The sequence below is a fragment of the Corvus kubaryi genome, unplaced genomic scaffold (assembly GCF_017639235.1).
Source record: "Corvus kubaryi isolate FWS band 111438036 unplaced genomic scaffold, C.kubaryi_AGA036_p1.0 37394, whole genome shotgun sequence".
Classification (NCBI taxonomy): Eukaryota; Metazoa; Chordata; class Aves; order Passeriformes; family Corvidae; genus Corvus; species Corvus kubaryi.
In genome coordinates, this window is record NW_024581133.1 from 13,746,211 (window position 1) to 13,759,386 (window position 13,176).

A 13,176-nucleotide genomic window follows, 5' to 3' on the forward strand; every position below is an offset into this window, starting at 1 on the left:
TAAATTTATGGAGGTCAGACTCTTCCAGTCCTTTTTGTATAGCCTTTTACACGTTCAGAGGTTGTTAGTGTTCGAAACCTGCCCACCCCCTGTCACTTTCTAGAGTGTTTTCATGAGGTTGCATACCTCTAGCTCATTGAATCTTTCAGTGAACATGCTGTCAGAATCCCTGGTCAGCCTCATTATTTTAACTCCACCATCTCCAACCTACAACTGGACTCTGTCTTCTTGCTTGTGCTTCTGTTTCTGTCCTCCTGTGTTTACATTTTTTTGCAACAGCATGACATGGCTGACTTCTATTCAGTGTGTGATCCACAATAAACCATAGATAATTTTCTGTAAGTTTCTACTTCTCTGGTGTGGCCACATCTGCTTAACTATGCCATATTTTGAACACCATATGAGGTAGCAGTTCCATTGTGATATTTTCAACATTTTTTCAAAAGCTTAGAAAGTAATAATGAAGTATTTTTATAGTCAGGCATATTTAGATTCATATCTGAGTCCTTTTCTGTCTTTCCCCTTCTATCTTTTGTGTCCTGAGACCACCAGTGCTTAATGATCACAAATGAAGTTAAAGTATTTGGAACAGAACCTCCTTATTAAGTACATTGAATTTGATCATTCAGGGATTTTATGCTGACATGCCTGAGGACTACTGAGAATAAAGGACCACCTTTAAGTGCTTTAAATAGGCCACAGTGTTTAATCTACTCTGTGTTGTCTTAATTGTTTTCTCAGCTGATTGCTGCTGAGTATTCTTGGGTTTGGATCTTTATATGCTGGACCCAAATAGTTTTGAAATAGGTCCTCAGGAATATGCCATTCTGAGAGAGGCACACTTGATGAAAGTACCTCCTCTCATGTGTTTCTCTCAGGATTTCAGACTCTCCTCATTCCCGATGTTAGGGTTTTGTAACTTATTGTTTCATTTCTAGTTGGCCATCTTAAACCATTCAACAGCTTTTGATAAACATGCTAGTTTGGTTTATACTTTGGAGACAGGAGTCAAATCAATGCTGCAGTAACTGCCAGTCATTTCTAACCAGTCAATAGGATTTCAGGGGAAATCACGAGGACAAGGACTAATGGGTTCTCTGCTGTAGTCACAGGTCTTCTGCTTGGAGCTTGTGTGGTGCTTGGAAGGCGCTGTGACTGGCACTGGCAGCTGGTCAGCTCAGGTGTTCTTCTCTCTGATCTTGAGGGGGAAAAGTGTTTTTAGTAGGGAAAGGTATCACAGGTAATAGCTTGCTTACTCTTCTCTATTATTTAGAGGAAAATTTTTCTTTGACAGTAGTGAGCCATGCTGAAAGTCTTTTCAATACTTATGAGTTCAGTGTACAGGCATCTCTCAAACATGGTGTCCTGTTGACCCAGTGTCAACAAACTTTATGGTTCATTATCTTATGAGTGTCTTGCAACATTAACAGCCACTCTGCATCCATTCTGAAGTCTTGGGAGGAGCTACTGTTACAGGACTAGTCCAGGATTTGTTCTACATTTTTTTAAGGTCTGAAGTTCTGAAAAACATGGATGATGGTGAGTGATATGCAGTACTTCTTTCAAGAGCCCCATCCTGGTATGTCTGCAATTGGCAGTAAGGGACATCTCTGCACTGTTATATTAGCAAGTTGTAGCACTTCAGCAAAATGTTTCTGAAGATTTTGAAACCCTGGGGAGGGTTTTAGCAGACTCTTTACGGTAGTATTTGGAGAATGTGAACTTGAAGCAGAGATGACCACAGAGTCCAAGGAGCTCTTAAGTCTTACTACTGATTGAGGTCACCTGTTCTGTAACAGCATGGCAACTCTGGCAGCTCCTGAGACTGTGAGAGCTTAACTAAAGCCAGCGCTGAAACTGAAGGGAAGAAGGAAGAGAGCTGGACAAGACAAAGATATTTTATATTAGCTGAACATATTGTGGTCTCATCACCATGCACACGACCTGTAAATGGCAGTGAGTACCATGTGTGTTCATCATGGTGAGACGCTATGGTGGGCATGTGACGGACCAGCCGAACAAACACGATCTAAATTTCATCTGCACATACAGAGGAGGCTTCCATCACGAAGGATGGAAGAGCCTGAGGAATTCTTACCTTTCTAAACAATAATCATAATAGTATACACAATATTCCAAATTTCTTCCTATTCAGCTCCTTGAAACTCTAAAAGATAGGATAGGGGCTCTCAGACTGACCTGCTGTGACTCAGTTTGAGACATTTCACTTCTCATTATCTCTGTTTTTCCTAAACTTGCTCATCTCATCCATTAAGATTTAGATTTTTAAAACAGGAACTTTCTCTTCCTGTGCATATTTATCTTGTGTCTAACACAACAGCCTTGATCTTGGTTGAGGCCTCTTGGTGATACCAGAATACAAATAACAATAGCAGGCGCAGCAAAAACAATAACAAAGCAGGTTGGTTAACCTTTGATGGTCCTTTCCTGAGACATCTCTAGGTATTAAAATACAGTCACTTGTCCATTTATTTATTTTTCTCTCTGTGGTGACTTTGAGTTGGCATATTGTCATATTCATGACAAGTCACCACACTCCATGCACTGACTAGCTTTTTCAGTCAGTGATAATTTTTTATTCCATGTAATTGCCTTTTGTTTGCAGTTGTTATTTTAAAGGTGACCCCTAACCCAGCTCAGGGAAAGAAATAATGGGTAGATTGAGGTCTGAGGCTTTCTTAGGATTACTAGTCAGAACAAGTGAATATTAGCAAGGGCTGGTACTGCTGCTCATCTGCACCTGCATGAAAGAAAAACTTGAAGGCTGGGGTGTGGTGGTGATGGGTGTATTTTTTTTCCTGCACTTCCCCCCCACCCTTCTCCAGCTGGTCCCGCATCTTGCTTCTCTCTTGTATTTCAGTTTCTCCTGTTCTCATTTCTGTTGTGTGGAATTTGAGGTTTCTCAGTACACATTCCCTGCCCCCAGCCTGCACACTCCCTATGGACCCAGCTTCCTCTCGCACATTCCACACTGGAGCATACCACTCTGGAGGCAAAGTGGGCTCAGGGAAGAGTCCATCTGAAGCCTCTCTGTCCCAGGCCTGCTCCGTCGTCATCCTCATCATCTTCACCATGCTGAGAGCACTTTCACCAGTGAAAATGCAAAGATAACGGTTCTCATGGCACTGAGAATTACAAATTCCTGAAATATTTCCAACATCAACCAGCAGAAAAGCAGGGTGATAGAAAACAAATGGTGACAGGAAGGCAACAGGGAAATAGGAAAGAGAAATTTAGGGCTGTATAGGCTAAGACAAAAAAAGAGAGAGAGAGACAATAAAGCCAGGAGACAGGGAAAAAAAAGCAGAAAGAGATGAAAAGCTGAGAAAATGTGAGGGCAAATCAAAGAAGGAACAAATGAACCAGGCAGGCTGTAAAATGAAAGAGAATGAAATTAAGTGCATGGAACAAATATTCGGATAGTGATCAAGGATAGAGAGCAGATGCTGAATATGAGTGAGAGCCAAAACACAACAGGGATTAAAAAAATCTGTCAGAAGATTTGGGTAAATTCTCATTGAGTTTGTATTTGGTTTGATTTGAGTAACCCATCCCTCATTTTCATTTCAGCTTGTCTGCTAGGAGTCTGGTATATCCAGAGCAGATTATTTTCAAGGGCTGTTGCTGGTGTTTTTCTTTGTACTGGTTTTTAAACCAGTACTAATTGGGCCTGTCACCTGGGTAGGCCCAGGATATAAGTGTTGTGACCTTTGTGGGAGAAGGTTTCTTCTATCACTTAATGTGTTTATGTTTGAAACACATGCTCAAACACACGGTCATCCAAACCTGCCTGCATCTCGGAGCACTCTGTTTCTGGGAAGTCTTGTGTTGCTCACTGTTGTACTGGCACTCCCTATATCTACCCTGGAGAGGGGAAGCCCACAGGAAGAAGGATCAGTGTGCTGATGTGTGACTTGTGCATTAGAAACAGTTGTCATGTAGCAGTTCAGAGCAGCACAAGGAGCCACAAAAAGAATCAGGCAGAAAGGAACTGAGCCAAATACAAACATTTCTCCCTCATAAAATATTGAAGACAGGTACCATATAAAGCTTCATTTATGAGCTGCTCCCAGTTACAAACCATCTCTAGCCTGGCAGCAGCACCTTTACCATACTGCTTTTAATAGAAGCTGTCTTCCTTTGGTACTGTACTTTTCCATACAAGCTTGAGGGGAAAGTAATTTAGTTTAATAGCAGCCACCCTCATTTTGAAGCAGGCCTTGATTTAAAGCCGGAAGTAATTAAATGTAATGAAGCCCTAGGCTTCTGCACTAGGATCAGAGCTGCGTTATTCACAGCCATACATACACGTCCCTGTTGCTAATGTATCACTACTCTGTTTTTTTCAATCACCGTGGCCTGAGTTTTTAATTCCTGCTGGGCAGACCGTGGTACAGTATCTGTGAAGGTTAACAGCTTTACAGTAGTGGTATGAAAACAGAAAGAAGGCTCATCTCGGGTTTGGGTTGTTTATGAGATTTCTGTGTATGATCTAAATATGGCTTTTTGTGCTTTATTTCTTCTATTGCTTTATGTGGCAGTGGTTTGTCAATTCCTAACTCTAAACAAAGGCCTTTAAGGGAATAATTCCCACATTTCCCTTTTGACAGCAAAATTTAAAGTAAAGCTTGCTGTTTAAAGGCACTTGCATACTGCTGACTATTCTTTCTCCTTCCCCCTCTCAATAATTTAATCAGATTTCTCTGGATGTTTCCTGGGTGTTCTTTAGGTGTCCCTTGCTCAGCTTGGTATCTCTATGGCTCCTTCTGTTTGGCTTGTTGGCACTTTGGGACAGAGAGTTTGGAAACTTCCTGAAGTCATTGGGAATCATGCCATTGACTTGAACAGGGACAGACTTTTTAACCTTGTGTTAACTCACTGGTAACAGAAACCAAACAGACCTCTCAGTGTCCCTTTCAAGTTACCAAGATCCAAATATCAGATGTAATGTGTGACAGAATCCCAAAAAGAGGGTCATCAAAACAATCAAATCATACAGGAATGCTGTGGGATCCACCCGCCAGAGTAAATAACTCTGTGACCTCAGTTTCATTATTCTTCCTTTCTGATGTCAATAACTTCCCACCATAAAAGTGTACCATGAAATAGAAGATATTTGAGAAGTCTGCCTACCAGCATGGCTCTCATATTCAGAAGTTAAGGAAAAATATATCTTTCACTAATATGCATGTGTCTGCATTTATATGCAGTGAGGCTGCATACTGTTTTTTAAAACTGTTATTTTTAATATGTTATAATGGTCAATTAAAAGCTGGATCATACAAAGGTTTTTAATGCAAAGGCTCAGGAGAGCAACTTCAGCTATCTCCCCCTTCTTTCACCTAACAGATTGTGACTAGACAGTCCTAGGAAAGGATTTTTTTCCATATTGTAATCATTAATAAGGCTGAATTATAACAGTGCCACAAACTCTAATCTCATTGCTCCTCTAAATTGACTCTGTTCATTAGTTTGCCCTTACCAGACTATCCTCTAAAAAGCCCTAAGATTTTCATCATGCAATTACTAGAAATGTCCCAATATTTTTAACAAGCAACTTTACTAAAATTACTCCAACTAGGTTGTGGAACTGGCTTAACAATACTGAACAGCATTTTATGAGTGGCAAGTTTGTTATTTTGGTGTCCAAACTGGGTATTCTACAGTTAGGGGTGAAGTATGCAAGTAGATCAGAGCTAATGACAGCAACTTTCTTCTGGCAAAGCAGCATTTCCCGTTTCCTGTTGATTTCCAGATGGGCCGGCTGATGGGTGGTATGGCCATTCCTTGTGTGGTTGAACTCGATGGAAGCAGCTACTTCCTATGGATACCTCTTTTCAGCTTTTGTAACCCTCAGCTCTCAGCCACACACTGGCCCTCCTACACAGTGTTCATCCATGTGCTGAATTTTCTTGGCCATAAGTGCCGTGGATTACTTATCCCTGTTTTTCTTCAAGTAATTACTTTTGCATGCTAATGTGTGAACAGTGTGCATATTCTAGTGTTCTGTTTGGAAACAGTGAATTTTCAGAGCACTATTAATGTGGGTTGACATTTTTGTAGCCTGTTTGCTGTACCGCAGGCTCTTTTAGTAGTCTCCTTGCTGCCATCCTAGATTTCTTTACCTTATTCCTTCACCTAGATATCCAGCCTCTTTACTTGCCATGCTAGAGCAAAGCTGTTCAAATGGCACTTACTTGTTTAGATGGTAGAGGATAACCAAGATGAGGCCTTTCACAGTGCCAAGGTCGTAGAGTCAGTTGTAGGCCAAAAAAGCTGTAATCATTGCACCATGGGCCACACTTAAATGGGCTTTTCTCATTTACTCGGTGCACTTAATCCCTGCTTGAGATTGCAGCGTTCATATAATGTGGGACTGAAAAATAACTCTGCAAGGCATACATTGCTCATACTTATATCTTTTGCCCCACTCTCTCCCCCCCTTTTTTTTTTTTTCTGGCACAGGCCATACACTTTGGAGTCCAAACTTTCAGTAGAAAATTCATGAAAGTATATAGAGTTAATAAGGCATCCATGAAGTAAGAACATTCTTGGTTTCCAGGTTTGGAATGATCCTTGAAAGACCTTGTTTATTTCCCAGCAGACTTGTATATCTTCTGCATGTATGCAGAACAATTACATGTCAAGGAAATTGCTCTGTTGTGGCCTTGTTACTTAAGGGATCTTATTGTTTATTCCACCTTATGCAAAGATGCCTTTCCAGTTCAGTAGATCTTGAAAGATCATTGGGAGGAATAACATCAAAGCATACCTTGCATAGCAGTGGAGACCCTTGTCTTTGAGATATACTTTGCATCTCCTAAGAAGTGTCAGCTCTGCTCTTCACAAGAACACAGGTAATTTCTTATTTGACCTCCTGTAAACAACACGTCACCCCAACAGGCCCTTTCTGCCCTCACGAAATACAGAAAGGCCCTGCCAGCCAGGCCACAGCAATGGTCCCTGGGCAGATCTGACTGCTGGAGCCCTGTTCCTGGCAAGGCCCAGCAGACACCTACGTGTTCACTACACACGTGGCCTGGAAGCCCCTCCATCTTTCTGATTTCACAGTAGACCAGTGCTGTGACTTTGTGAACAGTGTGAATGGGAATTATAAAGCAACAAATAACTCTCTCAGCGGCAGGGTTTAGGAACCTGCCCGACCTGTCAGGGAAAGCTGTGGTTTCTGGCCCACCTTAGTAGCCCTCAGATGGGCAGCAGCCCAGCCCCAGCCTGAAGTGCAGCCTGCACACCAGAGGCATATGCATTCACAGCTTTTAAGTTTGGGGGTAATGTTGAGCTTTCAACACAGTGTGCAAACTTCCACTGCTCTTATTAATTGCTTCTTCTTAAGTTTCCATATTTTATTTTATTATGTTAAAATTTCTATAGGACAGTATGTTTTTTAAGCCCTTGTGGATTTTTACATATTTAAACCCCTATGGATTACGTACAATACAGTGATACAGCATTTGTCAAGGTACAGGTCTAGTAGTATATTCCTAAAATCTGCCATGAGATCCATATATTTTCATGAAGTATATATATGGGTAAACATAACAGCATATTTAGTCATATCTTGTCTCACCTGATAAAAACCCTCAACTTTAAATAAAAAATGGTGTTTATTTGAAAGTGATGCAAATTTTCATGAAACCGCTTTATGCTTTCCGTGAGATTAAGTTGCAATATGCACTAAGTTTCACAGCAATATTTGTGATATTATAAACTGGTTGTTATACTCATGACATTATTAGCTGCAATTTATTAAACAAAGCACTAACAAATGGCAGTCACAATTTAGTCGGATGAAATTAACCTTACTATATATAAAAACAGTTCTTAAAAATGAATGTAGTGTCATATTTCACAGTTACCATGACCAACTCTCTTTACTCCTCCAAACTGGAAGGCAGACATGCAATCCAAACTAAGTAAGGGAAGATAAAACCTGTTCTCAAAGTAGCAACACAAAACACCTAAAAATACTGTTCCATATGAGCATATTTTCTCAGTTTGGAAAAAAAATCTTCCTCTCTCCTCATAACACATGCAGAGGTCTCTGCACTTCTCGCTTACTGCACAGCTTTTCACTGGCTGCTATAAACTGAGGGAGGTAGTTTTGGCTGCTTTATCTCAAAAAAGCAATGGATTTAGTTGAAGTCTTTCCCACAAGGGCACCGTTCAGCTGCTTGGGCAGAGCTGCTGTGCAGGCTGTGAGAGGAGGGCAGGGCTACCAAGGGTTTGTGCTGCCACAGTGAGGGCACAAGGATGGGTAAGGGCTCTTGGTGCCACTGACGGTGAGGGTGTGAGTGGTGAGCCCACAGTGCTGGCCCACCATGTACTCCTGTGGGCCTGGGGACAAGGACCAGTGCCTGGCAGTGCCCCAGCATTGTGGCTGGGGACGTCTTCCAGCCAACTTGGCTTCTCTTCATGCACTGTGTCCAGACCTGGCTTAGGTGAACCTGCCTGTGACCCATCCTGTGTCCTGTCTGTGCTGGAGCGTCATCCACGCCCGGGATGCTGTGGTGTGGGGCTCACATGTGGGGTCTGATGCAGTGCCATGGGGCCAGGAGGCATGGGTGGAGAGGAACATAGCAAGGGGTCAGTGCACCCTTTGCAGCCTGGCCCAACTAAAACAACCACTTTGCAGCTCTCCAGGCCCTTTAGTTGGCCTGGAGCACATGTGGCCTCGGGGGTGGCTGCTGTGACAGAGGTTCTGCCAGGCTGGATGCAGGTGGCTGATCTTTGTCTGGCAGCATGTGGGTGGTAGCCCCCAAAACCTGGGAGTGCTGTGTGGGTTGGCTACTGAGAGGGAGCTTAAAGTGGAATCTGCCTTTAGGTCAGTTTGTCTGTTTGTAAGTGTGTGGGCTACAACCAGAGTGGTATTATAGCAGGGGAGAACAGCATGTGTTTGATAACACGTTTAAGAATACAAGAAAAGGGGGGTGTGTATAGAGTAACTGGAGTGCAGGACAGAGAGGTGGTGTTTGCTTCAGCTGGGGAATTCTTGATTTGGAAGTGCCACAGCTGCAGCAGCGTCCTGGGTCAGGCGGGCTGAGCAGGTGGCTGACACCTGAGCACTCACAGGGGCTCCAGGAGGCACACAGTGACAGCAGTGGTGATCTGTTCCAGCATGTTCCAAAAAACCCAGTAGAACGTGTATTCTCTGCATACATTTTCTGAAAGCAAGACAAATCATCTTATATCTGGGTCTGCTTTAGCTTTTTGAAGGAATGTACTGAGTGGTTGAATGCCTTAATGGCAACTATGTGCAACCTGACAGCTGATATTTTCATGATGATACAAAGCTGTTAGACCTATTAAAAAGTCCAATAATCTAATCCCCTTAATAAGCTGTATTAAAATCATGTAAGTACATCATGCAAACATTGTAGTTGTTTTCCCTCTTTATAGCAATCTTACAGCTGTTGCTTTGCTGGGATTAATTTGTCTCTAAGGGGTTTCAACACTATCCTCCCCGGTGCATTATGAGAGCCTGTAATGTCATGTAATCGGGGCCATATTATTTTTGTCGAAATCTCTGGGAGTGATGTAAGAGGAAAAAGGAAACTAGCTAACTCCCAACAATTTGACCAAAGGTTAAATTAGTCTTGGCCTTCTCCCAGCCAGACCTGAAGCTTCTCAGTCAAACATTTGTTCTGCCCTGCTCAGAAATATGTGATGTCGTCTTGTCTTTTCTCCCTCCCATGTTTGTTTTGTTTTGCTTTGTTTTTCTTTACCGATGTCATGTTATCTTTAGTGGTATGCACTTATTTGTTGTGGAACACCTCACTGGGACAACAGATGTTACCTACTGGAAGGTCATACCTTTGGTTCATGATTCTTTTAGATGCTACGGAATGCTATGGGCATGAAGACTACATTTTAAGTGAGTCATATTACCCTGTGCAAGAAAACCTTTATTTATTGAGTGCAGTAGACGCACAATTTCAGTCCAATCCAGTCCAAATTAGGCCAAGCATGGCCCTTTGTAACACTCCAGAAGCTGTTTATCGGCTTGAAAGAAGCTAGAAAATCTTGCAGCAGCAGTGGTTGGTAGGTGGTATGAGAGTCTCCCTGCAGACTATTCCAGCCCATGCACAGTTGAGAACCTCCTGGTAGTACCGAGTAACAAGCATCTGTCATGTGTGTGTTCTCATGTCCATTCCCATGTGCAATGATGATTCTGGTTTGTTTTTTTTTTTCTTATGTGTACACATTTAAGGCAAAAGATGATGAGTTTTTTGAGGTTCTTTAGATTGTTAGGTAAGAATATTGATTGAATTGCAAAGGGCTGATATTGAAGTGTTCTGTTCTATGTGATGGGCTAGGAATGTCTGAAAAAATGAAAAAAATATTGGTCTGGCCTTTAAGAATTCTGGTTGCTTATCACCATTCTTTGGTGTGAGAATGGGATGGGCTGCCACAAGAAGAGATTTCTAACCAGAGTCAGCTGAATTGAGACTGTCATGACAAGAAAAAATTGTCTGGTGCACTAAATTATGAAAAACACTCTGAATGGGAATGAAGCAGGGGAATGAACAGGACAGCAGGTATACTTGGGTATTAAGCCCTGAGGAAAGTTCAGAGATGTTCAACATTTTGCAAAAGTCCAAGTATTTCTTAATGCATCTGACTTTGTCTTCTTGTATATGCTTTCCTGCTCATGTCTAGTTATATATTTGAAAAACTGCCAGAAGTCCAAATGCCAGTAGGGGCCAATTCAGAGATACGTATTTTGGCTGCTTAAAGCATAAAATCTTAATAAAAAATGCTATTTATATTCATCAGAATAACAATTGTAGATTTTAAGTGATCAAACAATGATGGTTGTATAAAGAAAACTGATTAATAACTAAATAATTGTTATAGTTCTAATCCCATCAATCCCTTTGTTATGCTAATTAATATATTCTAGTGTTCTCTATTTCCACAGTGCTTTAAACAGCAAATAGTATGAAGTTGAACTCTGTTTAGATTGTGTTGTTTTTCTTTTAGTTAAAACATTTTCTCAATGATAGATTTGTATGGAAATCGCCCTCAACTGTTAGAGAAACATTAAGAATATAATTGAGGCTTGTGCATTTGGAATCTATACTAGGCTTAGATGTTTCCATCTAATTTGAGCTTCCGAATAAAGTCACAAGAATTTGTTAATAGTCATGTGCCCTTTCAGGTTATTTAGGAGAATCTTTCAATCCTTGCAAGTGAAGCTGCAATTAATTAGTGTTATGTATTGCTCTTTGCGAGTTCATGTACACTGTACATGAGCAAGGATAGTTCAAAGGTTAATTTTCTTTTCCCTTAGCTCTGCTGGGTGGACTGTGGTCACCCCATGGGAAGTAAGGGTTCAAAAGTGACCTTGTAGGTTATTCTTCTTGGGAAGAAACAAGTTGAGAGTCTGGTTGGGGAATGCTCTCCACCCTTGGGAAGAACACAGCTTGCATTGCATCACTTGTTTGCACTGGCTTGAGCATATTATTGTAGTTGTGAAGGCAGCTGAATTGTCTGTAGTAGTTGGTACCTTCTAGGAGGGTATTGCACTGTAATTGCACTGTAAAAAGAAAATACCAGGAGCTTAGAGCAAGGAGCTACTGTGACTATATGCTGTTTGTTCAGTATTAGACAGCAAAAAAGAGTACCGAGACTAGTAATAATGGAGTAGAGGAAAATAACACACAGGCCTGCATAAATAACACTATGTAAATGCTTAGGTGCTTAAGGAACCAAAAAATTAAGTGGCAAGAGTTTAAGAAAAAGTGTATCGACATGAATTACCTGATCAGTTTACAAAATCATTAGCATTTAGGATGGTGATTGTCAAGAAATCAGAATGAACGTCTACTAGTTTGTGTTTTTCCTCTATATATGTTTTTATAAAATTATAGGGTTTTTTTACTTAAAAGCATACGCTTTCTTTTTCATTTTTATTTTTTACATTCTCAAGTCATTAATGTACCTGTGTTACAGTGCAGTTATTTATTGGCACCTTAGTGTTTTCAGTCCTCAGGATTTAACAACAGTTAGTAAGAGACTCTAATCAGGGTTCCCTGAGGGTGACCCAGCTCGTTGCATACATAGTTATGTAGCTTTGCCATCAGTTATCAATAGCTGTGAGTTCAAAACATACAGCATTGAATATAATTTGAATTAATCAGGGTAAGATTAAAATAAAATTCCCAAATTAGGAACCTGGACAAGATGAATCTTACTCTAAACTGATATGTCTGTGCTGGAGGTGCTGACACCTGCTTTGTGTGTCTGATCTCCCACTGCTGTCTTAAAGGATCCAGACAACAGAGTCACCTCAGTGTAGAGCTCTCACCTGAAAGCCACTGCCTGTGCTGGCTGGATCTCAGTTAGGAATCTCAGGTAGGAGTCCATATCTAGACTCAGCTTTTCAAAGATTTTTAGTCAGGCAGCAATTAATTAATGTTAAGCACAGCCAGCCCTACCTGATCCCCTAATTGCTTCCTTGAGTTAATGCCTCACAGATACCCAAATACCTGTATATGCTATGTTTTTATAGGTGCTGAACACAGTCAGTTCCCAGTGAACTCAGCAGGGATGAACAGTGCTTAGGTCCTCTGCAAAATCACCTTCTGTTGTGGGTAGCAACTGTAAGAATGGGGAGAGAAAGAGAAAGGGAATGCAAGGGATTGAATTGTGTGCATCCGAATAAAAAAACTTGCAGCCTGAACACGTGTGTGGAAAAATAAATAAACAAAGAAATAAATAGATCACAGGTGTATCCAAGATGGAGCTTGCCAAGTGGCTATGGAGAAGCAAGAAACAACACACCAAAACTGCAGGAGACTGATACAAGTGCTGAAAAGCTCATTTGTGTATGGTCAAGCCATGGTGAAAACTGATGGTACTATTTATTAGCTGAGAGATTCTGCACTGAGTCTAAATATGTAGAAGTGAGTGGCTGGTATGGCTATGTGTAACAAGGAAAATCAGACCCCACTACATAAAGCCTTGAAAGATCATTCGTTCCAAAGAATTTCAAGGGCTTTCCTTGGCTCAGTTTGTCAGAAATATAAATTCTACTTCTACAGATCTATACATAAATGGAATTCCTCTGCAAGAGTCTCCTCATCTCTGTGTATGTGTTTGCATGTATTAATTTTTCCTTTGCAATAACATAAG

The 13,176-nt window shown here is 41.2% G+C and overlaps 1 long non-coding RNA gene across 1 annotated transcript in view; it reads left to right on the forward strand.

Annotated features, from left to right (window-relative positions):
* LOC121669891 overlaps nt 1-13,176 on the forward strand; it is a 125,536-nt gene that overhangs the window by 52,799 nt on the left and 59,561 nt on the right. The window lies entirely within an intron of this gene.